This window comes from Paramormyrops kingsleyae, chromosome 2 (genome assembly GCF_048594095.1).
Source record: "Paramormyrops kingsleyae isolate MSU_618 chromosome 2, PKINGS_0.4, whole genome shotgun sequence".
NCBI classification, from domain to species: domain Eukaryota; kingdom Metazoa; phylum Chordata; class Actinopteri; order Osteoglossiformes; family Mormyridae; genus Paramormyrops; species Paramormyrops kingsleyae.
The window spans coordinates 20,592,195-20,617,359 of NC_132798.1; the positions used below are offsets into that span (position 1 = coordinate 20,592,195).

Genomic DNA, 25,165 nt, shown 5'->3' on the forward strand with positions numbered 1-25,165 from the left:
ACCCCTCCCCACCTTCTCCTGACCCCACGCTGTAGCCCCCACTCACCACCCGCAGCTCCTTGGGGAGTCACAGCTCTGGGAGGGGGTCGTAAAAGCCAGCGGTACAGGTCCACCCTGCTATTTGCCAGACGTGAGTAATTCAGCAATGTCGTGATGGGGGGGTGGTATGTGTCTGGCTCTGGGTTTTCACTGGGGGGGTGAGGTTAATGTCAGGTCTGTATCCCAGTGACAGCGGCGGCTCCCATCCATATATGAAAGAATCCTATTCATCTGATTCGATTTTTTTCGAAAATGGATCAATTTTTAATCAGCAGAGCATTGGGCTGCGATCGATGAGCGACAGCCTCCTTTATTTACTGGAAAGTTTGTCTTTGGCTTTATGCAGATGAGCCTGGGGGAGCATGGGGGGGCAGAAAGGGCATGGGGGTCATGGGGGGGGGGCCCGGGAGGGCATGGGGGGCACAGGGGGCATGGGGGGTGGGTCAAGTATACCAGTGTTTACTGAGCAGCCTTCCTCTGACATCTCCTCTCGTCTTCCTCTCTCTGCTCTCTCATCCTTGAGAATGGCGTCATCCTTATTTATGGTGGGGGGGGGGGCATGCTCGTTCATTTCTGAACCTGGTTTAGAGATCCTACAGCAGAGTTAATTATGTGGCTTTTTACAGGTGGGTGATGCGCTTTCTCGGCTTGTTTCTTGGTCAATGTGTCAGTGCAGCACATGAATATTTGGTCTTTGTAGTTGGAGGGGGCAGCAATAATACTGTCATTTTTAAAACAACTCCTGTCAGCAGTGAATCTCAGGCTGGATTTTTTGAAAACCCGTGTCGCCTGTGGGCCCTAAGGACTGTCTGACCCTGTTTTGGGTAAAAGTGACTGCTAAGTATATTCACTGTGAATGTGAAACGTGACGCTCAGGCCGGCAGCGTATGAGTGCTTAGCCATGGCTCACTGGCTCTTCTGAGCATTTCCCCCCCCCCCCCCCCCCCCCGACTCAGGAGGCTCCTTGGTGCAAAGGGAAGCTGCTGACCGGTCCTGCTTCTTCACACTCACTGGGGTATAGCGTGCTGAAACCCCCCCCCACGGTTCTGCGGGCTGCAGCCGTCGCTCTGCACACCCTGATCACACAGCCCCCCAGGCTGGCGCGTCCTTGCGTTTGGAGCTGATTCTGTTGCCTGTAGCAAATAAGCTTGTTCTTGTTCTCTGCAGAACTGCCTCCGACTTGTTAGAGCGGCCTACTTTCCGTCAGTCGGTGTTATAAATCTGCACACCTTTCTGTCACGGGGGTGGTGGGGGGGGGGGGCAGAAGATGCCATCGTAAAGTGCATTAGTGGCTTAATATAATCCGTTTGGGTGGTATCGCTGCTCCATAAAGTGGGGGGGGGGGGCGGGGGGTAACGTGCTTTCTTGTGAACAGAATTGGATAAGTACAGCAGCATTACGTTTGGTCGCACTGCAGCCTGAGAGGTGATGGGCACAGACTCGGTATTCAGCATCACTCTCAATGGCGAACCTGGAGCTTTATGCTGTAACGTCAGTCCAGGACACCTTTGTTCATTTTGCCCAGAGGCGGAGTCAGTGTATTTGTACACTGCAACCGTGGCACAAGAATTTCACTGTGTTCCTCCAAACACCATCCATCCATTTTCCATACCTACACTTATCAATAAAGCTTGACACTTGTATGCCTTTACATTTTGCATGAATGTGCAGTCTGCTGCCAAAATTGTTGACACAGCCTCCTTTCAGGCTCTGCCTATCCTATCCCGCGTACAAAAGGAACAGATCAGGCCCACATTGTCTATGCTCCAAATAAGGCCAGTGAAAGAGTGCTCTCTTGGAGGGCAGACAAATTTATACAGATTCACTTTCTCTTTTTTAACCATTTGTGTGTGCGCATATAAAAGAGTAGGTAATATTAGGGCTGCGTGATATTGGAAAAAATTTAAATAAACAAGATTTTTTTTCACAAAGCAAAAAAAATTTTAAGAAAAACTGTAAGCAACAGATTCTGTCAAATACGTTGGTACTGTTACAGCAAATTGTGCCAAGAAATCACTTGCTTTTGCTCAGTATTGTCATCACGATCATCCAGCCACATGGCTGCTCCTACCACTGCGCTGCCGACGGCAGCCACATCCACTGCGCTGCCGACGGCAGCCACATCCACTGCGCTGCCGACGGCAGCCACATCCACTGCTCTGCCATATCTACTTGTACTTCTTTCCTGATGCCCCACAGTCTCTGCCTGGACCTCTGCATGCTGGCTGACACTGCAGCCTAAATGAGGGACCATCACCTCCAGCTTATCCCGTCCAGGACCAAGCTTCTTGTCATCCCTGCCAGCCCTACCATCCACCCGGACATCACTCTTCACCTTGGCTCATGCACACTGTCTCCATCAAGGTCTGCTAGGAACCTCGGGGTGACGGCAGATGGCCAGCTGCCCTCTTCTGAGCACATAACATCAGATTTACCCTCCATAACATCAGGAACATCAGGCCCTTTCTGTCTCAGTAAGCAGTTCAGCTTCTAGTCCAGGTACTCGTTACCCCTCGACTTGACTGCTGCATCTCTCTGCTGCTGTCAGACTATCAGTCCACTGCTGATGATTCAAAAGTGGCAGCATGTCTGATATCCAATCAGCCCAAGCGTTCTCAGGTCACACCCCTCCTGGGAAAAGGAGCACTAGTAAACTTTGCACTGTTTTTTTTTGCATATTCTAGATAATCTTGAAAAGGAATGAGATTTTGATGATCTCTGTTTGGCAAATCTTATCATGAGGACGCCCTGCTAAGCAAATTGTATTGGAAACATTTCAAAACACAGAAACATTATTGCAAAATAATATTCCTTTTGAAAACATCATATACCGTGGTATAAAATCTCAACGGTATGATGGTGTGGAAAATTAAATACCCAAACCTAATCCCAACTCAGCTGACTGTCGTGGTCCTTGCGATGTGAGTGTTTCATGTGCATAACATGCAGTGTCGATATTAATATTGCACAATGCCCAGACCTTGCAGGTATTCATGGCAGGAATGATCAGGCCACATGAGGGAGGGAGGGTTAGCATTGGTGTTCGGGTGTGAGAACCCTGTCTGGCTCTGCAGTGATGCTGATGCTCTGAGGAACATCAGGCGGCCGGAGGGTTAGCATTAGCATTAGCTGTATGCGAACTCAGTCCAGCTCTGGTGATGCTGAGGAGCCTCTACTGGCGAAAGGAGGAGCGGAACCTGGCGTCAGCCCACGACAGGCTGCTATTTATCATCCGGTGGGGTTTATGTGCCTCGTCGTAAAGCATTCAGATTTATTGGGAGTAATGGGGCAGTGGGGCGGGTGCAGGATGCCCCCAGAGAGGCACTAATTGAGCACCGATTCGGTTCCCTTCCAGGTCCGCGGCTTCACCGGGGCTCGGGGGAGGGTCGGGTTGAGGGGGGCTCCGTATTTCTCCTTTGATGCCAGTGGCTTGCTGTGTTCACTGCCGTGCTGGTGCCTTACTCCTGGGGGTGGGGAGATAGACAGCAGTGAAGAGGTACTGGTTATGGGTGATGGTCTGCTCTGCCCCCCAGTGAAGGACAATGGACCTGCTGTTGGTCATCATACCTGATGCCAGGCCTCCCTGCTCCTGATGCTATGATACTGAACCTGCAAAGTTTACCCAGCAAGGGGTTTGAACCAGTAAACTGAAGACCCCAGCTCAGTGATCCACTCCACTCCTGGGACTAGGGTCCCAATTATAATGAGCACTGCTGAACCTGGATGTGTGATTATATGGTTTGGGGTCAAGTCCCCAGAGCCTTGCTGTTGGACTCTTGAGAAATTGACTGGAAGCAGTAGTTTCAACTGGGGTTAATGACTGAACTGTTAATATATATAATATATATATAGGGTGGCGAGTGATTCAGTGATTACAGACGCAGACCCGAACCATGAATATTACTGGTTCACGTCCCAGATGGGTCTCAGCTGTTTTACCTGGGAGGAGCTGCTTAACCTCAGTTGTGTCATGAGCTCTTCCCTCTGGGTTAATTTGATCTCCCAGAGTTCTTTGCGGTGCTCTGGTGAGGAAAGCATGCCGCGATGTATGTGCCGTCTCAGACCGAGAGTGGAATCGGCTTCAGCGTTGTTCGCACAAACGTGGGGGGAAAACACCACTGGGGGCGATAATTGCTCCCCCGATCTTACCTCTCCGAACATGTTGGGAAATACAGATATTATTAGTGGCCCCAGAACATATTAGCATTTTATGAGCGCCCCCACACCCAGGTTTACTGGGCTACCTGCTAGTGGGCTGCAATAGCGATGTGCTGCTGTGTGCTAGGTCAGCGTCTGCTGACTGGTGCTGAGGGGGTCACAGCAAACATGAGCCCCCCCCCCCCCCCCCCCACCCGGTTCAAGCATGGGGGTCCAATAAAACACTTAGACAGTGTCTTCGTAGGGCGTGTCCTTCAAAGGATACAGCCTCTGAATTTGGACACAGCCGGGGACACTCTGTCCTGCGGGGGGGGGGGGGGGGGATCAGCCCGGCAGGGTATCAGTGGGTTAGCAAACAGTCTGTCACTGCAGGATCTGAGTCAACCATGGATTTGAGTCGCACATGCACTGACGATCTGAGTCAGTCGCGTTAAGCTATTAGAGTATTAAATTATTCAAGTAATGAGGGACTTTAGACCATCTGCCAAACCTGCACCATTACCAACTATAGAAAGGCCCATCTCATCCATCCATCCATCCATCCATTTTCTGTAACCACGTGTCTTGTTCAGGGCTGCAGGGGGTTTGGAACCTACCCGAAGGCTGTAGGCGTAAGGGAACAACACAGGATGGGGTGTAAACCTATCGCAGGGCACATGTCATGTATTTGATAAGTTTTCATAAAATAGCTGATTATCTTTACTTTTCTGTATTGACACTGGCAAAGCCCCTTACAGCAACTGGACATGTTTTAAAATCTAGCTTGTTTAGCTACTTTTTAGGTGCTTTTGGATTTCGCTTTCAATGATGGCGCACGTGCGACTCACATCCATGGCTGACTCAGATCCTCCACAGCTGGTCAAGTCAAGTCAAGCTTTATTTATAAAGCACATTTAAAAACAACAACAACAACAACAGTTGGCCAACCTGCTGCACAATCAAAATGACGAAAATGCATGAAACAACACGATGCAGACACAAAGGCCAGTTTAAAAGACATAAAAATAAGACCATAACAATAAAACAAATAAATTAAGCAACTCTCATACTCAGTTTAAAGTCTAGGAATAAAGGTGTGTCTTAAGATGGCATTTAAAAGTAGGCAGAGTTGGGGTTAGCCTAACATGCAGGGCAAGTCGATCCAGAGTTTGGGGGCTGCAGGTTCAAAGCGGACCTGAGTGACCTAGATGGGTCATGCAGGTGTAAGTGGTTGGAGCGAGTCCATTTAATGCTTTGTAGGCAAACAATAAAATCTTAAACTCAGTCCCATAACGTACAGGGAGCCTGTGATGGGAGCCCAGGATGGGGGGATGAGCTCTCGGCCAGTTCTCTCATCAACCAACGTTGTGGTTATGTCTGTGTGTCCGCACAGCATCCCGCTGAAAGTTAAGAGGATTGGGGTCATGTAACATTTGATGGGTGAACCTCCCTCCCCCATTAAATAACACCTGAATTACCTCTGTACCACAGATGAAAGGGTAAAGCCAGATTTCGGGATCCTATCCTGCAGATCAGCTGCCTGGTTAATGGTGCTTTTGTAATGAGAGACGTCCTATTTTTGTCCAGCCAGTGGTCACCTGCTCATATCTCATTGATTTGTAAAATAATTTCAGACTGATGACAGAAAGGGACAAGCGGGGGCAGTGGTGGGTGGGGCACTAATCTGAGCAGGGTCTTTACTTTTTCCTGCCATCTCACAGTCCCAAGAGTGTTTATTTGCATCCCTTAAGCTCAGGAACGCCAGGGAGGAGAAAAAACAAGCTGGAACTTATTACAATGCGGCCTTTGTTCTGATGACTGCGCTCTCAAAGCCCGTTTACTGTGCATGCTGAAAATTAAAATTCAGATTTCATTGTTGTGTGCGGTGTTTAATCCAATAATGATCTGATGTAACAGACTGGTGTAATATCTCTCAGCGTACTTAATCAGGGAGGACTTGGCTCTGTCACTTTCTATTAACCTCTGTTGAAACAGGAAAAAGGGCCTCACTAATCTGCCATTGTTGCACTTGGCAGTGTGTAGCAGGGCTGGGGGGTACAGCTTCGCGATGGGGGCCAGGCCCTCGGTCGCTGCTGCATAGTGTGTGGCCCCTGTCAATGGGGCCCCAGGTGGAGGGGAGATGGGTATGCCCTCAAAGAGGCGCCTCTGTTCCGTAATAGTTTAAGCTTTCTCCCATCATGCTCCTCTTCCTCTGTTCCAGGAATTAGCATGCAATTAAAGCCTAATGACCTTTAAATCCTGGCCCGTCTGCTGTACTCTGTGTGTGTGTATCTTTGCCTATGTGTGTATGCCTGTGTGTGTCTGTGTTTGTGCCTGTGAGCATGTGTGTCTGTGTGTATATCCGTGTTTGTGTATGCCTGTGTACATCTGAATGTATGTGTGTCTGTACATCTGTGTGAGTGTGTGTCTGTGTGTGCGTCTTTGCGTATGCATCTATGTGTCTGCCTATATGTTTATGCACATGAGTCCTGTATGTGTGCCCCCCTATGGGCGAGTGGGGTGTCCCCGATCCTTGCGGCTTCCTTACCTCCCCTATGTGTGAGTGGGGTGTCCCCGATCCTTGTGGCTTCCTTTGCCCCCCTATGGGCGAGTGGGGTGTCCCCGATCCTTGCGGCTTCCTTAGCTCCCCTATGTGCGAGTGGGGTGTCCCCGATCCTTGCGGCTTCCTTTGCCCCCCTATGTGCGAGTGGGGTGTCCCCGATCCTTGCGGCTTCCTTAACTCCCCTATGGGCGAGTGGGGTGTCCCCGATCCCTGCGGCTTCCTTGGCTCCCCTATGGGCGAGTGGGGTGTCCCCGATCCTTGCGGCTTCCTTGGCTCCCCTATGGGCGAGTGGGGTGTCCCCGATCCTTGCGGTTCCTTAGCTCCCCTATGGGCGAGTGGGGTGTCCCCGATCCTTGCGGCTTCCTTTGCTCCACTCACGGCTGGGGAGGGTCATACCTGTTTACATGGTAAGTCCGAGAGCCATGGCACAAGGGTTCTTAAATGCTGCAGTGCCCTGTGGGATCTGTAGTTCATGACGTCTCTGTGCTCCACACAGCAAGGTGACAAGAACAAAGAAATCATAGTGAGACCTGGGTAGAGGGACATGCTAAACCTTCTGTTTTTGGTATCTCAGCACAGAGGTACTGCACTCACCTGCACAGCACTTTGAAAAATGCCAAACTGCAGTAATGATTTGTTATATTTGATTGCCTAGCAGAAAGTATCCATAGCAAGTGATGGTCAGGAGTCCAGCTCCTTAGCTGCTGCACCACCTACTGTCTGCTGTCCTGCTACGGTCAGTCTTCTGAATCTCTATTGAATACACACAGACGCACCATGTACACACACAGACGAACCACGTACACACACAGACACACCATGTACACACACAGACACACCACGTACACACACAGACGAACCACGTACACACACAGACGCACCATGTACACACACACACAGACACACCACGTACACACACAGACGAACCACGTACACACACAGACGCACCACGTACACACACAGACGAACCACGTACACACACAGACGCACCACGTACACACACAGACGCACCACGTACACACACAGACGAACCACGTACATACACAGACGCACCATGTACACACACACAGACACACCACGTACACACACAGACGCACCACGTACACACACAGACGCACCACGTACACACACAGACGAACCACGTACACACACAGATGCACCACGTACACACACAGACGCACCACGTACACACACAGACGAACCACGTACACACACAGACGCACCACGTACACACACACAGACGAACCACGTACACACACAGACGCACCACGTACACACACAGACGCACCACGTACACACACAGACAAACCACGTACATACACAGACGCACCATGTACACACACACAGACGCACCACGTACACACACAGACGCACCACGTACACACACAGACGCACCACGTACACACACAGACGAACCACGTACACACACAGACGCATCACGTACACACACAGACGAACCACATACACACACAGACGCATTCATTTCTGTGGGAAAAATGCAAATGCTCACTATGACAGCCCTAACCATAAGTAATCAAACGAAATACAAGAGTTTTTCCTTTTTTAGTTTTTTTATTGCAGTCACAGATTTGTATAGAAGTGAGTTTGCCCTTGTGGGGACCAAAAGAATTGTCCCCACCACGTCAAAATAACAGCTTTTTATCATATTGTGGGGGAATATATGGGGTGTCCCGCCTGGTTCAGAGATTCTCTGGCTGCTGTGTTGTGTTTTCAATGCCCATCCCTGCGAACCCCCCCCACTCCACTGCACTCGATTCCGGATTCCCCCAAGCTCCCGTATCGACGGGCTGAGCAGTGGCCCTTCCTGATCGGGGAACGGAAACAGTCTCGTCTTTAATGCGGAGCGCTGGGGGAGTGTGTAATTTCTCATATTCTGGAAAGTCACCCCCTTTCTCGGCAGCCAGGGAGCATCTGCGGTGTGTCTCACCCGTGCCCCCACCCCTGTCCCCCAACAGGTCTGCGTTTCGGTATAAACAATACAACAACTCCCCCCTCCCCATTCCTGTCTGGATCCTCGGTATCAAGTGCTATCTGTCACGTTAGCAATGAAGGCCAGGGTGCAAAGTGATGTATGATGGGGGAGGCTCTGCATGCTTGCGGGGCAGCCTGAGACGCGGCAGCACTCTTCAAACGGACTCCACCCAGTGGCCCCCACAGGGGAACAAAGGGATGCTGTGGCTCCTTGGCCTGCTTCCTGGGGGTGGGGGGTGTCATAGGCTAATTTCTAGCACTGCTCCTGGATGCCCATCTTTCATCGGCAAGTGGCACCCGGGCCCAATGGCTTGTGCGTTGTCATGGTTACTAAAGCATGGGACCCCAGAGAGCGTGCGGGGGGGATGAGTAGCCTCCCACGTATAGGATTGCTGTCAGGCCCGGCCTGATGGATGGCAGTGATGGGCCATTTGTCATGCCATAATTGTTCCTGCAAACACGGGATGCCCACTAGTATAAACAGCGGTCTGTGGCTTGGCCAATAACGCGGCAAACGGCCTGGCAGCCGTGATGCAGTGCCGCCATCACTTAAAGAGACAGTGCCCCTTTTGTTAGGCCTGGCTGAGCTGATTAGGCCGGGAAGGAAGAGTTTTCGGTGACCTGGGCCATGAGTGTGACGGTGATGCAACAGGAAGGAGCTGCACCTCCTCCCTGAATCGTCCCCGTGGGCCGCGAGGAGGCCGGGCTCGAGTCTGTTCTCTGAATACACCCGAGCGAAATGCCCAAGGCCCCCGCTGGCTGTTTCGGCCTCCTGGGCCCCCGTCCCAGCTCCAACACCCGGGGTACAAAGGTGATGTTTGTTTTGCTCCGGCATCAGCATGGATGCCACGCGCTTTAGCGCTGTCACTGAAAATAATGGGGGACAGTTTGTCTACTAGACGGCTTTGTCAGGGACGGGGTCTCCATCTGGGGGGGCTTACAGAGTGCTTAGGGGTGTGGCCACCCCATGTGACATGTTTTGGTGGCAAAATAAATTTCTGCCACCCAATGCATGCTGGGAAAGTACCTTGAAACAGAGTAACAAATAAACCCCCCAGGATAAATCCAGGGAGTCCAGACAGGCCTGTGCGTTATATTTCATGCTTTAAATGTAGTGATTTCATTTTTAGTCTGCATTTCCTTTTTTTATATGTTACGTCATCCTGTCATTCATTGGCTGTTGGTTTTTTAAGGAACAGCATTTCCTGAGTCCCAGCAGCCATTCACAGACGGACTCCTGCTCGCTCTGACCCAGTAAATGGCCACTCACTCGGGTGGCTTGGTGTGTTTGTGACAGAGTGACCCAAAGTCTCGTGCTTCCCTGTTATATCACCAGCATGCTTAGCAGGACTTGTCCTGCTGTAACCTTGAGAAACGCTCTTGACCTTAATTGCTTTTGTAAATATTCCCGCTGTATAAATGAGCACAGCGGCACTTGGGGTAGGCTGGGGGGGGGGGGGGGGGTAGCAGACCATTTGCTCGCTAAACAGCTGCTATAAATATAGAGATGCTGGGTACATTCAGGCGCTTTCAAGCCCCACCAGGGCGGCGACATCCCCTGAGACCCATTGGGGCTGCCACCGGACAGATGAGGACCTCCGCTGTGATCTAAGCTATGTGCTGCTCTTCTTTTCCTTTGGTTGATCTCATGGGGGGGCTCCTGGAGCCAATCCCATGAGGGTTTGGAGCCTATCCCATGGGGGGAAGGGGGGTGTCCTTGAGCCAACCCCATGGGGTGTCCTGGTGCCTCTCCCATGGGGGTCCTGCGGCTTATCCCATGGGGGGTCCTGGGGCCTCTCCCATGGGGCTTTGGGGCCTCTCCCATGGGGGTTTGGAGCCTATCCCATGGGGGGAAGGGGGGTGTCCTTGAGCCAACCCCATGTGGGGTTCTGGGGCCTATCCCATGGGGGTCCTGCGGCTTATCCCATGGGGGTCCTGCAGCTTATCCCATGGGGGGTCCTGGGGCCTCTCCCATGGGGGTTTGGAGCCTATCCCATGGGGGTCCTGCAGCTTATCCCACGGGGGGTTCTGGGGCCTCTCCCATGGGGGTTTGGAGCCAATCCCATGGGGGTCCTGCGGCTTATCCCATGGGGGGTTCTGGGTCCTCTCCCATGGGGGTTTGGAGCTTATCCCAAGAGGGGTTCTGGGGCCTCTCCCATGGGGGTTTGGAACCTATCCCATGGGGGGTTCTAGGGCCTATCCCATGGGGGTTTGGAAGCTATCGCATGGGGGGGTTCTGGGGCCTCTCCCATGGGGGTTTGGAGCCCATCTCATGGGGGGTCCTGGGACCTCTCCCATGGGGGTTTGGAGCCTATCCCATGGCGGATCCTGGGGCCTATCTCATGGGGGTTTGGAGGCTATCCCATGGGGGGTCCTGGGGCCTCTCCCAGGGGGCTTGGAGCATACAACATGGAGGTTTGGGGCCTGCCCCCATTTTTATAACAGTTCTGAAACCGAGATCAAAACTGAGATACAAACTGCTGCAGCTCTGATTACATTACTTATGTTAGAAAAATCACTTTTCATTTCATAATTCCTGGTTACTAATGTTACAAAACTTGTTTATTTCACAATTCAAACAGTATAACAGTATAACAGAGTTTATTGTATTTAAAGTTAGAGCCAGCTGTAAATTTTGTAAATATTACATATTACACCTATTTTATTATTTTCCAACTGTGTGTGTCACATGACTATTTTGGTCCAATTATAATCAAGTGATCACACCTGCAGTAAAAACTTGACAAGTTTCATTAACTCAAGGTGGATAATGACCTTCTTTAGAGTTCCAAATTGTTGGTGATTAATAAAACCCAGAAACCCTAGGTATAACCTGAACCGTGGACTTGGAGAATCGTTACACCCCTACTCCTGTAGCACTCCTGTGTGATGGAGGTCAGTGTGTGGCTCCGCCGGTTTGGATGCTGTTCCTGTCATCAGGGTTTGCTGGTTCAAATCCCAGTGTCAGCTGAGTGATGTCATTGTTGGACCCATTGCTCCAAGGACTGACCCTGCTGTCATGAAAAAGTGTGTTGTTTTTGATAGAAGTGTCTGCAAAATGAGTAAGATGTACATGACAGCCTCTCAGTTTGCAGCCAGGCGTGACTGTACACCGTGTCTGTCCTTCCTCATTGCACTTGGTCTGTTCTTTGCCACGGTACATGTTGTGGTTGGTTACCTGTCCGGCTGAGAGGAAGTAGCCCTGTCCCCTGCTCTGTACCGGGAGATCAGTCCCTCTGCAAATATTCGCAACTATTGTTTATTATTCCAGCCATTTTTATTTGTTAGTGCAAATAGAATTAATACCAAATAGCGTTAACATTCCCATGAATGTATCTCAGCACAAAGCTTGCATCTCACAGGTCATACAGGTTATGCAGAGCCCTCCCTGAGGGTGGCAGAATGATCTCAATGGTGCCGGACAACCCCCATCATTGAGGTTTCACAAAGTCGTGTCACTCACACCGTGAAGAGGTTCTAGTTCATCAATTATGAGCTGAGCGATTTGGCGGCTCTGTCCAGCAGCGCCCCCTTCAGGTCACCGAATGTTAGGGTGAGTCGCTCAACCTGCCAGTGGCAGACCTGGCTTCTCTCTTTCCACTGAGCTGTCTGTGGGCTACCTGTCCACGGGCTTTTGTAGGGTATGTATGTTTGTGTGATTGCATGTATACATGCATATGAAATATGTCTGCGTATGGAGTCCCCCATTTAAACGATTTTATTTAACGGAAGCCTTTATTCAAAGTGACATACATTTTTTGAGAAAGCACAGTCAGCCAGTCCCTGAAGCAGCTGGGGTTAACGGCCTTGCTCAGGGGCGACCTTTTGATTACAGGCACGCTGCACTAACCCACTGAGACACACAGCACCCCCACACATTCACAGTTAGTGCTAAGCGCCATGTTTCTGTTACAGCGAAGCAGCATGCACACTTCAGGTACAAAGGACAGACTGTGCTTCCTCTGATCTCCCCCCCCTAGTGGTTAACCTTGGAAGTGCGGTCAGCTGGTGTCCACTGACACATATCAGACTGTCTGTGGTGTGCATTTGCCAAAAGCGACTTGTCAGTTGTGGACCCTGTTCATATCCTTCATGCTCCCCACTATCGTGACATTGCAGGTCTTTCTGGAAACACTCCCTCGTGTTTCCCACCTTGCCTGCTTTTGTTCTTCGTCTTCAGATAAAGCTTCTTATGTCGTGTAGTTGTGTCTGTGCCTCCTTCATCAGTCCTCTTAACACTGCAGGACATTGGATATACAGATATGCATTTTTAGGATGCTAGATATTTGGAAGGTGCTCAGTGTGGCACTGGGGACCTGCCTCCATCTCCAGCGTGCATAAGGATGCATGTTCTCCCTGTGTACGGCCGGTGCTCCATTTTCCTCCCGTGGTCCAAAAGCATGCTGTGAGGCTAATTGGCATCGCAAATTTGCCAGTAGGTGTCTGTCTGTGTCTGTGCCCTGTGATGGTCTGAGACATCACATCCAGGGCATCCCCTACTTTATGATGCCGGGGACAGGCTCTGGGCACACTGTGCTGGATAAGCTGTGGGAAGATGGATGGATGGACAGACGGATGGATGGATGGATGGATAGATAGGTATTGGGTGAAAATAAAAGGCATCTGGCTTACATAATGATTTCATGCAGCCGGTGTGTGTTCCTTGTGTGTAGAATGAGGATGAGTTCAGACGTCCACTTTGGCCTGGAAGCATTTTGTGAAAAGCCAGTGTAGACCAAGACCAGCATCACCACAGACATCCAGGCTATGTCACCCCCCACACCACCACGGCCTGCATCACAAGAGCTGCTAATTATAAAATCTTTGCCTCTCGTTTTAAATCCGCCCTCTTCCTCTCTGTGGTCTTCTCTTCCTCGTTTGAGTGATCATCACACCCATGGTGAGAACAAACAGTTTCTGTAGTTAATAATTCACATCACTTTCATCTGATATTCCGTTACCACGGGCAATTTATTAGCTGAATAATTTTGCCCAGAATTCACTTATTATCCCTCCGCGTTTCCGAATTGGTGGCGGTGGAAACTGCTGGAAGATTTAAATAGCGTCTTCAGAGGGGATCGCGGGGAAGGTAATGCGCTTTAATGCGCTGTCTGCCATATGCATTGTTTTCAGGCCTCATCAGTTTTACATTGATTCCCACTGAAGTGTTTAATTGCATCATGAATATGATCTAATTCTGTCCCTTTCGCTGGAAGTGGAGCGGCTCTCGCCAGTGATGTACGGCCTCGACGGTCCTAAATCAAGCCGTCTTTTATACCAAACATAAATTATGGTGCTAAATTAGCTCAGAAAGATAACTAGTTGGCAAGTGTTTAATTTGGTGTCAGAAGGCCGTAGTGAAATGCCTTTCCCCCTCCCCTTCTGCCCTCTCAGGTGTTAATATTTCGATTCCATAACCCCCCCAAACGTTTTACACTGTAGCTCTGCAGTGAAAGAGATTTTTTAAAATGAGGTCAAAGGTCACACGCCAGCTGCATGCACCATGTCACAGAGAGAGCGAGGTCGGACTCCACAGGCTTGAGTGGAATGCTTCAAATAATCCGGCAGAAGCCAGAGCCTACGTGTTTCTCCGTGTTCATGCCCCCCCCCCCCCCCCCCCATCAGTGTGTATTTGCGGTACCCTGTGATATGACTTTGCCCATAGCGATCCACCAGGCTCACAGGTAGATTAATCATGGGGGATGCTTCCCTTTGTCCAGTATCATTGGCTCTTGTTACTGGGCTCGACAGGCATTGTTTCCATCCTCTACGAGCCTCCCCCCCCCCCCATCCCACCCCCACTGCTCTCTTTCTGACTGAGCGAAAACACCACAGTGAATGAATCCAAGCAGTCTGAAATGGTCCCCGTAAGGCTGGCATTCAGTGAGAAGATAAAAGCCTGCGGACGCTTTTTTTCTTCTCCTTCTTGAAGCAGCGTTTTCTCTGACTCCCGTCCCGCAGCTCTGGAGTGCTCTCGCAATGCCCGCCGTGACCTCAATCTGCCAGCCAGTGCTGAATGCACAGCTGCCCCTGGGCCCCTGCTATCTTGTTTGGTCCCCGTCATTGATAACAGGCGGCTGAAACAGTTTGGCTTGAAACAATCGATACCGTGTGAGAACTCGCCATGCAGCCGGTTCCCAGAAATGCCAAAGGAGCTTCGCAGAGCCCCTGTTATTGCTGGGGCTTCTGAAGGGGTCAGTGTGTGCCAGGTGCCCCTGGGAGCAGTTCAGGGGGCAAGGGGTAAGCAAAAAACTACACGTACCCTGATTATCCTTCTGCTACGGACCTCTTACCCATCTTTATTATTACTGTCATTTTTATCATTTTCAGTGGTCCCCAGCATTCGTCCTTATCCCGCTGTACTGTAGAGGCTGAAGGTGGGCTGGTTTCCTCCAGGTCCACCTGCTTTCTCTCCCCAGTGATTTGCTGATCAGGCTCATTGATACTTTGTCTATTGCTTGTTGTCGGTTTGATTTTTCATGAATAGTCACATTGGTGTTTGCACATTAAAAAGAGAAAAGTCACTTATAAATGATACACAGCCTCTGCTGCTTTTTCATGACCCTTAACATAAACCTTTGAACCTCAATGAACCATTCATGTATTTCTGTGAAGGATTTAAGCCCCCCCCCCCATTGGCTAGTGTCAGTGTACTGCTGGGTCTAAAATCAAGGCCAATAGCATGTAGCCTTTGTACAGAAAAAAACACCAGACTTTGCGGTTCCTGGTTGTGGTTCACAAACAGTATGTATGAGTAACATGTTAATCATTGTGAATCAAAGAGAGCCTGGTATGTGTTCTCTGGGTGTGGGGTGGGGCTGGCGACATGGAGCCTGGGGGCAGGGGGCGGGGGGCAGGGGGCGGGGGGCAGGCAGCGGCGCCACATCTGCCCAGTGGTGCCTCTTGGGAAGATGAGCCTGTGACTGAAAGGGCTCCTGAGCCGATGACTAGAACATTATCTTCCCACACTCATCCCTGCAACAGAACAAGCCTTCTTCATGAGTTTGTTCAGCCCACCAGCTTCCTGCATCTTGGTACGACCCCTTTCCCCAGCAAAGGGCAGTAAAGATCATGCCACTGTCTAAGGCACACTGTCTAAGGCACACTGTCTAAGACACACTGGAATAACATGGATATGTTCGCTACTCACACCCAAGGCCTTGAATTTCCTTAAGAAAACCAGCCTCCTTTGCACAGGTCCTGCAGACTTCCTCTGTATCTACATACCAGTCCAGCGTGTCACTCACGCCAAGCTCACACCAAGCCTGTGCTTCTGCCTTAGCTGGTTGGTGTTCAGTGCAATAAAAGAGAGTTATTAAGATGTTGCTTGATTTGCCTGGGTTGCTTGGTGAAGTAACTAAAGGGCAGCAGCTCCCACACCTTCGTGTGCCTGTAATGCAAAGTGTGGTGGGTCTACAAAGCCCTTCATATGTGCTCTAGATGCTGGAAGTCCTATATCTCAAATATTTACATTATGTCACTTGTCTGTGGTCTTGGATCATCCCTTCTAGGGATGTCCATTTGTGATCATAATTCTGTGAAGCACGTTAAGAGTACACTACCAGCGTGTCCCTATGTGGCTGTGATTCAGCAAAGCACATTGAGTAGGCTCCCAGCATGCCCCTGTGTGTCTGTGATTCTATGAAGCACTTTTAGTGTACACTCCCGACGTGTCCGTCTGTGGCTGTGATTCTGTGAAGCTCATAGAGTACACTCCCGGTGTATCCCTCTGAGGCCATGACTCTGTGAAGCATATTGAATACACTCCCAACGTGTCCCTTTGTGGCCATGATTCTGTGAAGCACATTAGGAGTTTATTTCTGACATGTTCCTTTGTATCACTGCTCATCTAGGGACAGAACATTCCATTCTGCTAATGAATGTGTTAAAGAAATGCATTATAACTGACGCGTAGAGCGTCTGAAGGGTAGGCATAACTTTCGCTGTTGTTGAGGTGATTTTCCATTTAGTCACACTGCCATGAAAACCTGCTGGTTGTACGTCAGTCCTAGAATCAGGACTCTCAGCTCTCCTGGATTCTCTTCAATGTATCCTTCCTGTTCCTTAAGGGTATTTGAAGACAACGTCCCTCGACAAAAAATACATATTTTAAATGAGGTAAGCAAAAGAAGGATGCCTCCCTCCGCACACACACACACACACACACACACACACCGAGTTCAGTGAGGCGAGAATCGCTGTGTTGGGCATTTGAGACAGCTGTGTGAAGTCATTTTCCAGGGCCGTGAGTGGGAGAGTGGCTAGGATTAGGTGTAGGCCCTGAGCCGGAAAAAGGCCGTCTGGGAGGGGGCAAGGCCCACCCCCCCGCCAGACGCCTCAGCCTTTCCGTGCGGATTAAGCTGTTTACTTTGCTGCATTAAAAACTCTGCAATGGCCTCCTTGCACATGTTCCTCCCCTCTGCTCCCGTTGCTTTTATGTAAAAATATGAAAAGTCCGGGGGAGTTCAGCACCTCGTGTGTTTTTATCGCCGGGAATGATAAGCCAGCATGATTGCTACCTGGCTGACGGAAATGCTATGTCACTGTGGGTGTGTCCGAAATCGCGCACTTGCGCACTTTTAGTGCGCGATTTTAGGGCGTAGTGCGTTCACACTGACAACTAAGCCAAAATTAAGCGCACTGAAAGTACCCGGATGGTGCACTGAAAACGGCCAGAAAACGCAGTGCAGAACGATGGACACTACTCGCACTAAACGGACGCCATTTTGACTACGTAGCAGAAGGGGAGGGACTTTCGGCAAGTTTAAATAATGGCGGACAACATAGACACGCAAGCTCAAGCGGAGGCAACTGCGTCATATAAATGTAACATTAATAAAATTATTTTACTGATGTATACTTCGGTGTGTAGCCTGTCACTCTCTGACGACAGTTATAGATAATTTTGAGTTTGCGATTATATCGGCTTAGAAGAGTTCGCACACGTAAATGTTAGCAGTTTTTTAGCCGGTTAGGCGGTCGTAGATAGGTTATATACACGCAAATAAAACCACAAGGAAATTCATTGTAAACAAAACACGGCAAATATTTTGGGGCGCTGGAGAATCGCGATCAAATGCTAGTCCGTCACTTCCGGTAAGTGCAAAATGTTAGTGTTCCATTTATGACAGCACTTTCCCATGGTAGTGTGCACTACAGGAGGAAGTGCGCAGTGCGCACTACACACTACATCTCAGTGCACTGAGGCAAGTGCGCGATTTCGGACACACCCTGTGTTTCACCTGCGACCTTATCTTTTGGACGCCTTTTAGAATTCTGGGAATTTTGTCAAACATCCCTTCAGTGATTGGGTCCTTCGCAAAACATCATGAACCCCCCGGGTGCCTGTTGTCAATGTCCTATTCCACATTTTGGGCTGAGGGTCTTCTGGTCCCTGGACCCATTTCCCTCCTTGCGGTGTGGATCTGAACCTCTTCCAAGCTGCCTGGACCATAGTACTCTGTGTGGTGACCTCTCACATTAGTCATGTAAGGATAGGGGTCAATGTGACCGAGCTCGATTGATTTTGTTCCAGCACCTAGCTCTGCGTTTCTGCAACCAAATGGGTCCACCTGCTTTCACTAAAGGTTCAGTAAATACGGGGGTCCGTGTCTGGCTCAGCGGATTAGGATGTCTGTGATCCGAAGACCGCTTGTTCAAATCCTAGTATCGGCAGAATTATGTGACAATTGGACCCCTAAGCCCTAGAAAGAGGTACATCTCTTCAGGCAAAAACTTCTGCTAAATAAATAAAATGTAACCAAGTACTGTACTTGAAATGAACCCCCAGAGCAGTGGGTCAGGCTGGCTCTGGTGTTTTGATCCTTCCATTTTGATACATCCATCTCCCCAGCCTTCAGTAAGGAAACTTCGCCCCCCCCCCCCACTCCACATCTTATGTGGCCAGTAACCAAACAGTCTCTCATTTTATACTGGAAAAAGAATGACTGTATACAACAGATGAGTGGTCCCCCCATGCAGAGGCATGAATGAGTGAATGCTCTGTAGTCGTGGTATGTCACAGTGAAGCTCTGCCCCACCCCGCGCCTCACAGCAGTTAAATGCTAAGAGGTCTTTGCCGCTATTTCACAGTGATGCTCTGATCTGGAAGAACAGGCTGCTTGTTGTGGAGGTTCAGTTGCTGGGGGAAGAGTCACTTCACAGATGTTCACATTATGCATTTTCTGTGGGTAATGTGGGAAGATGAGCCTGTGACTGAAAGGGCTCCTGAGCCTATGACGAGCATTATCTTCCCATTACCCTTGTCTATTCCCCTTTATTCCCCTGACAATCAGTGTTACCCCACATTTCTGTTCCCGTGATGATCAGCATTACCCCAGGACTCTGTTCCCCCAATGATCATCGTTACCCGGGGCTCTGTGCCCTTGGTGATGAGTGTTAACTCTGGGCTGTGTTCCATTAACGATCAATGTTACCCCAAGACTTTTTTCCCCTGACAATTGTTAATGTTACCTGGGGCTCTGTTCCCTTGACAGTCAGTGTTAACTTTTGGTTCTCTTCCCCCAACTCGGAACTCGGGGTTCTGTTCCCCTGAAGATCAGCATTACCCGGGGCTCTGTTCCCCCAACGATCTGCATTAACTCTGGGTTCTGTTCCCCTGAAGAGCAGCATTACCCGGGGCTCTGTTCCCCCAACGATCCGCATTAACTCGGGGTTCTGTTCCCCTGAAGATCAGCATTACCCGGGGCTCTGTTCCCCCAACGACCAGCGTTAAGTCGGGGTTCTGTTCCCCTGAAGATCAGCATTACCCGGGGCTCTGTTCCCCCAACAATCCGCATTAACTCGGGGTTCTGTTCCCCTGAAGATCAGCATTACCCGGGGCTCTGTTCCCCCAACGATCAGCGTTAAGTCGGGGTTCTGTTCCCCTGAAGATCAGCATTATCCGGGGCTCTGTTCCCCCGATGGTCAGTGTTAACTCGGGGCTCTGTTCCTCTGCCACGCTCACTCTTTATTGTAACCCGTTAGTGGGTTGCACTGAGCTCCACCGCTCAGTATTTTTACGATGCCCTGCTGCAAGTGCATGCTGGTTTTATATGCACGGATACCGCTCTTCTCTGTATACCTTCTGGTGTTTTACATACAAATTGCATTCTGGGTAGCGCATCTATCATACTGTGTCTCACTTTCAATTAACTTTCAAAGGATGAAAAAAATACACAATATACTGAGTACCCTATATGAGTATAGTTTAAAGTACCCCTGTCTCTGCCATTATGGTCCAGGAATAATTGCAGCCAGTGCTTCATACTACGCCACATTCAGGGAGGTCAAATCTGCCCGGCAGCAGCGGAGACAGTCACGTTTGCTGGGGTTATGCTGGAGGAGCTGAGGTGCCTGAGCAGAGCAGTAAGCCTGAGCAGATGCTGCGCAAGTGAGATATTCTGTGTGTTGGCAATCGCCGGACATTGATTGGTGACACGGGGAGATATGGTCCTCAAGAGGAAAATCATAGATAACAAGGGAATCTGTGCGAATGGGGGCTGGATCCATATATCTGCCATTTGCTGGGTGTTGCGCTGTTCTCTTTCTCTCTACCTAGTCCCCGCTTTCCTGGCTGCACAGGAAGGGCCAGCTTCGAGGTATTGTGTGCGTCGGCTCCTGGTGCATTGTGGGAAGAGGTGGGGAATTACCGGCCCCTGTGTGGCTGGTTACTCAGAAACAGAACATGTCTTTTTGTTTTGTTTTAATGTGTGTGCGAGTGTAGGCTCAAGGCAAATGCCTGCATTCTCCAAATATTTCATTCTGAAGTTCCCTGGTGAAAATCAATTTGTGTATCCACTGTCATTCTGTGGGGTGATGCTCATTTTGACAGTTATTCCAATACAATATGATATTGATTAAAATAAAATTAAATTGCAAATTGCAACTAGTGCAAGATGTAACACTCACTTAAAATGTTTCCATTGCAAAATGCAAGGTGTTTTTGCATGCAATCCAATTGCAGTACATTTTGAAATATAATTATAATTAGCTGTTTAATGTTTTTAAGAATATATTTGTTAAAGATCTCCCTCAGAACATGTAAAGAAATATAGCAAGATATGTGGCACCCTGATGGTTAAACTTGTTCTCCCATGATGTTGCAAAGTAGCGATAATTATAAGCTGATTTTTGTGGGTAATTATAATTTATTATTATTTTTAATCTCCTTCCGTGAAGTGGAATCCAAACTTGGGGTGCGAGGTCAGCTGCCGGAGGTGTGCCGCCTGGTAGCGTTTGTTAATTAACACATTAGGAAGTGTCTGGCGGTGGAATGGCATCACCATCAAGTGCCATGCCCGGGTTGGGTGGGGCGGAGGTGCAGACACAAAGCCCTGATTCACAATTGGCACCAGGGGCTCTCAGGATTTGTGAGCTGCATGCGAATCTGAGTACCGCATCATGCAATGGGAGAGGAGGAAAGGCTGTTGGTCGAATGCACATGGCTGCGGGGTTTGAAAAGGCGCTAAGGCCATGCTAGCTAACTGGGCTGGGACTTTTTAGAAAAGGGGAAGAGAACAGCCACCCATGGTTCCTCCAGGTCTTAAACAACAGCCGGGCAGTCTTGAGTAGGAAACGGCCACCCACTTGTCCGGTAGAGCAAGGGATTCATCTCTTTTGCTCAGCTTTGGGAACTGAAATGTTGCCCGTGGTGACCAGAGTCTCGGGCATGTGACATGGCCTGATGTGCCCCAAAGCCTGGGCCCCCAGAGGCAGACCCGAGCATCTGGGGTGGGGGGGTTGTTCTCTGCCTGTAGACGGCAGGATTGTGGGAGCATGAAGCGGAACGCTGTAATCCATCGCCCCCACACGCAGGACACGGACATACCCCTCAGAGACACTTTGCCGACCCCCCCCCCCATCCTGTGTCCTGGATTTTTTTCATTAAGTGCTCTGGGGCCATCAGGAGGGTGTAATGTCCCACTCCGTTGCCCTTGTCATTTCATCCGTTTGCATCCCCCACCCCACCTCATGACCTCCATCAGCACAGTCACCCCTCCTTGCCTCCACTGCATTTGAAAGATGTCTCCCTGCTCCCTCTGCTCCTGCAAAACAAAGGAAACCCATCCAGCCGGCCATCCCCTGCATGCCATTCGCTGCAGATCTCACATCAGCTCATTATTCCTTTTCGTCTATCCCTGGGATGGTTTGATAGTTACAGTCTAACAATATTAACCAGCCACACAAAAATCCTAAGGGGTCGTTAGCATTGGTTGTTGACCTGCCTTAAGAAACTAGTTCCGAGCAATTTAAAGTCTGCAGTTGCACAACCTTCTTAACTAAGAACACATAACACAAAATATATCTTTCAAAAGCATCCCTGTGAGAAGTCACTCTCTCACCTGATGAAGGTCAGTGTTACAGGGGCAATACCTGAGCTGTAAGGAGAGGGGGCTGGTGAGGGCTTACATTCACATCTCTGCTCTTCTACCCTTGTACTCAACCGAGATGCCTCCAGTAATTGTGCTATTAAACAGATTACTTTATTTCTTTCAAAGGAGAAACAAGTGTCCCAGGGATACCAAATCTGGCTGCTCCAAATGAAACACTTCTAGAAAGAAATAAAAATATTAGCCATATTGCTGACATTTCCAGCAGCGTTCTTGCGTAATGTCAAGGTCTTCAAATTGATGTCACATTGTCACACGTGCCTATGGCCTTGGTGGCCCCTGCCCCTCTCCTTTGCCATGTTTATTTTGTATAGCCTGTTGTCATGGTAACCCACTCACCAGGGAGCCGCAGACTGGCACGTGGTTGCATTCTCGCAAGCACCTTTGCTGATGATGGGCTCAGAGCATCAGTGATAACCCCACCAATGAGGAGACTGCCAACGGCGCCTCCAAGTGGAACGTTCATGCAGTGCCGCCTATCAGGAATCCCCCAGGCTGACATTTACAAGGCCACCACTGAGCGATTAACCCGCACTTTTTGGCATTAAGTGCCGGCGGTATTAAAAGGAGCCGGTTCGTGGGCGGTGGGCTCTGGAATGGAATGGGACTCTGCATGTTCCCCCCCTGCATGCATCGCTACGGGAACAAAAATGCACGCAGAATAATAATTGATCTGTGCAGCAGGGCAGAGTGAAGTCGTCCCCCCACCCAGCCAGCCTGGAAGCAGCCTGTCAGACTGGTCTATCATACACGTGCAACTAGTAAAGTGAGTGAGTCCTGGGGAAGGCGCTCCAGTGGTGAAATTAGTCATGCAATTAAAAAATATTGTAACTTAAAAGTGCAGCAAGCTCTACAAACCTGCAAAGAACTGAGGTTCATCAAGACCTTTGTTCATCAAACGCAGAGACAGATGATTTTGGTCAAACCCCATTTCAGAGCCGGTGCTCCAGCTCACCCCCTGGTGGCTGTGCTTGGCATTGACTAAGGGTGGCCCACACCTGCCTGGCATATTCCCATCGACGCTGCTCTATTTAAAGCCGTTTATTTATGGTTCAAATAAAGGGAGCGAGCTCATGGGGCAGGAATAACGGGCTGTATGGCTGGCTGACAGGTATCCCCACCCCCTAGCAGCCCCGTAAGGGACCCGACGCTAGAGCTGAAGCTGGGGGGGTGGGGGGTGCTGTGTGGCTGGTTAGAAATGCAGTTAACTCACCCCACCTGAAATGCTTCCCCACGGCTGACGGTCACGTGAAAGTGGGCCAGTCTCCACGTTGCCTGCTTCCCGGGGGCACACGGAACATTCCGGCATGTTCCTGGAACCTTCCTGTGAAACGCAGAGCTCGCCCGTGCGGTTCCTGTGTCCCGAGGTCCTTCCGCGGAGAGCTCTGACCAGCGATGATTGCGAGGCTTCATTAAGGCTTCGCAGTAATGAAACACAATCACACGTAATCAAAGCGTCCGCCACTGTATTACCAAGACAATAGACAGCCTGATTGTTACCTCATGCCAGCCGACAAAAGAACAATGGGAAATCTTAATAATAAATCATGTGTTCTAATTTCTCTCTTGTTTAAACATATGTTCTACTTTTAAATGTACCCTGTCAAGTGAGGTGACTCATTTGGGGGAAACTTTTTAATAGAGCCTGTGGTGTTAATATGTAATGAATGTAACAGGCACACAGACAGGTGCTAAGGTTACGGAGGGGCTGTTTCAGGAAGGGTGGCGTTGGGAACATGTCGTGGCTAAGAGGTGAAGACCGGGGTCTGGGCAAAGAGAAGCTGGGGAGAAGCTTTGGGCTGTGGATGGACAGAGGAATTGGAAAGTGAGACCTACAGAAATGAACATAAATGATCCTATTTGTAAGTGTTCAGGGGTGCCTCACTGGCAATTGTTGGGCTATAGCCTCTCATCATAAAAAGATTTCGTATTTTTAGGGGGAGTGAGAGGTGATGTAGGGTCCTGATTGGTTGGTACCCCTCGGTCCTGGTGTCCTGTTGAGGGAGGATTGTGTCAGGTCAATCTATACCGCAGTCGATGGTGGTCTCCCTCAGGGAGAAACGACGTTTGATAACCATAACCCCCACCCAGCCCTTTACCATAAGTAACCAAACAAAATACTAGACTTATGGCATTTTTTAATTTTTTTTTTTATTGTAGTCAGAGATTTTTATAAAATTGAGGTCATCCTTGTGCGGACTGAAAAAATGTCCCCACAATGTCAAATTAACAGGTTTTTATCGCATTGCGGGGAAGTCTGCCCCCCACAATGTAATCATTACAAACACACACACACACACACCAATCCCACATATGCAAAAAACACACTCTGCCTCCAGAGATGACCTGAATCTTCATACCTCCTCCATAACTTAACATAACAAACACAGCAGAAATATAGACAGCCCCACCCCCTGAGGCCCCTCCACTCTTAGCTCTCACTCTCAGAGGAAAATACTATAGGGAGCACTGTGTGTGTGGGGAGGGGGGTCCTTTAAAATATATCCTCAGGTACTCAAGATGCCCCACCCTTAAAATAGTCAAAAATCAAACACACACAAACAATGATTCCTACAGGTAATGACTTAAAAGCTCTTTCATGTGTACTTTCACATCAAAACACAGGAGATGATGTGAGGTTATATTTTGTATGCTAAGGAAGCTGCTATTGTGACAGTCGTCAGGATGAGAGTCCTTTGCTGACAGTGATATCAGGAAAACAGAGGCTTGCTGTACACATCAGAACCTTCCAGGGCGTTTCATGCTGCTGTTCAGGTCGGATCACCCAACAAATTGATATTAAAAGTGACTTTACCTGATCCAAGGTTTACCAGAAGCCAAATGTACTTTCAATCTTATCTCAACTCAGACGAGAGCTGATTAGCACTAATGAAACGTTACTTATTTTGAAGCAGAAGGGGCTTTACTTGTGCTATGTGATGATGCCAGGGGGTGGGGGGGGGTCACTGGCCCCCTCAGGGCACGACAGCCCCGTTACTGACATCACAACCAGCATAAAGAACAGATGATGTCCTGTATAAAC

At 49.5% G+C, this 25,165-nt stretch overlaps 1 protein-coding gene across 4 annotated transcripts in view; it reads left to right on the plus strand.

Moving 5' to 3' along the window:
• The window catches only part of cux2b (cut-like homeobox 2b), a 112,990-nt gene that overhangs the window by 16,467 nt on the left and 71,358 nt on the right, over window positions 1-25,165 (plus strand). The window contains exon 1 of one of the 4 annotated variants that reach the window (XM_023840616.2): window positions 2,444-2,538. The exons of the other annotated variants lie outside the window; for them this stretch is intronic. The gene's annotated coding sequence lies outside the window, so the exon portion shown is untranslated. Of the gene's footprint in view, window positions 1-2,443; window positions 2,539-25,165 lie in introns of those variants that run through there. 4 annotated transcript variants of the gene reach the window in all.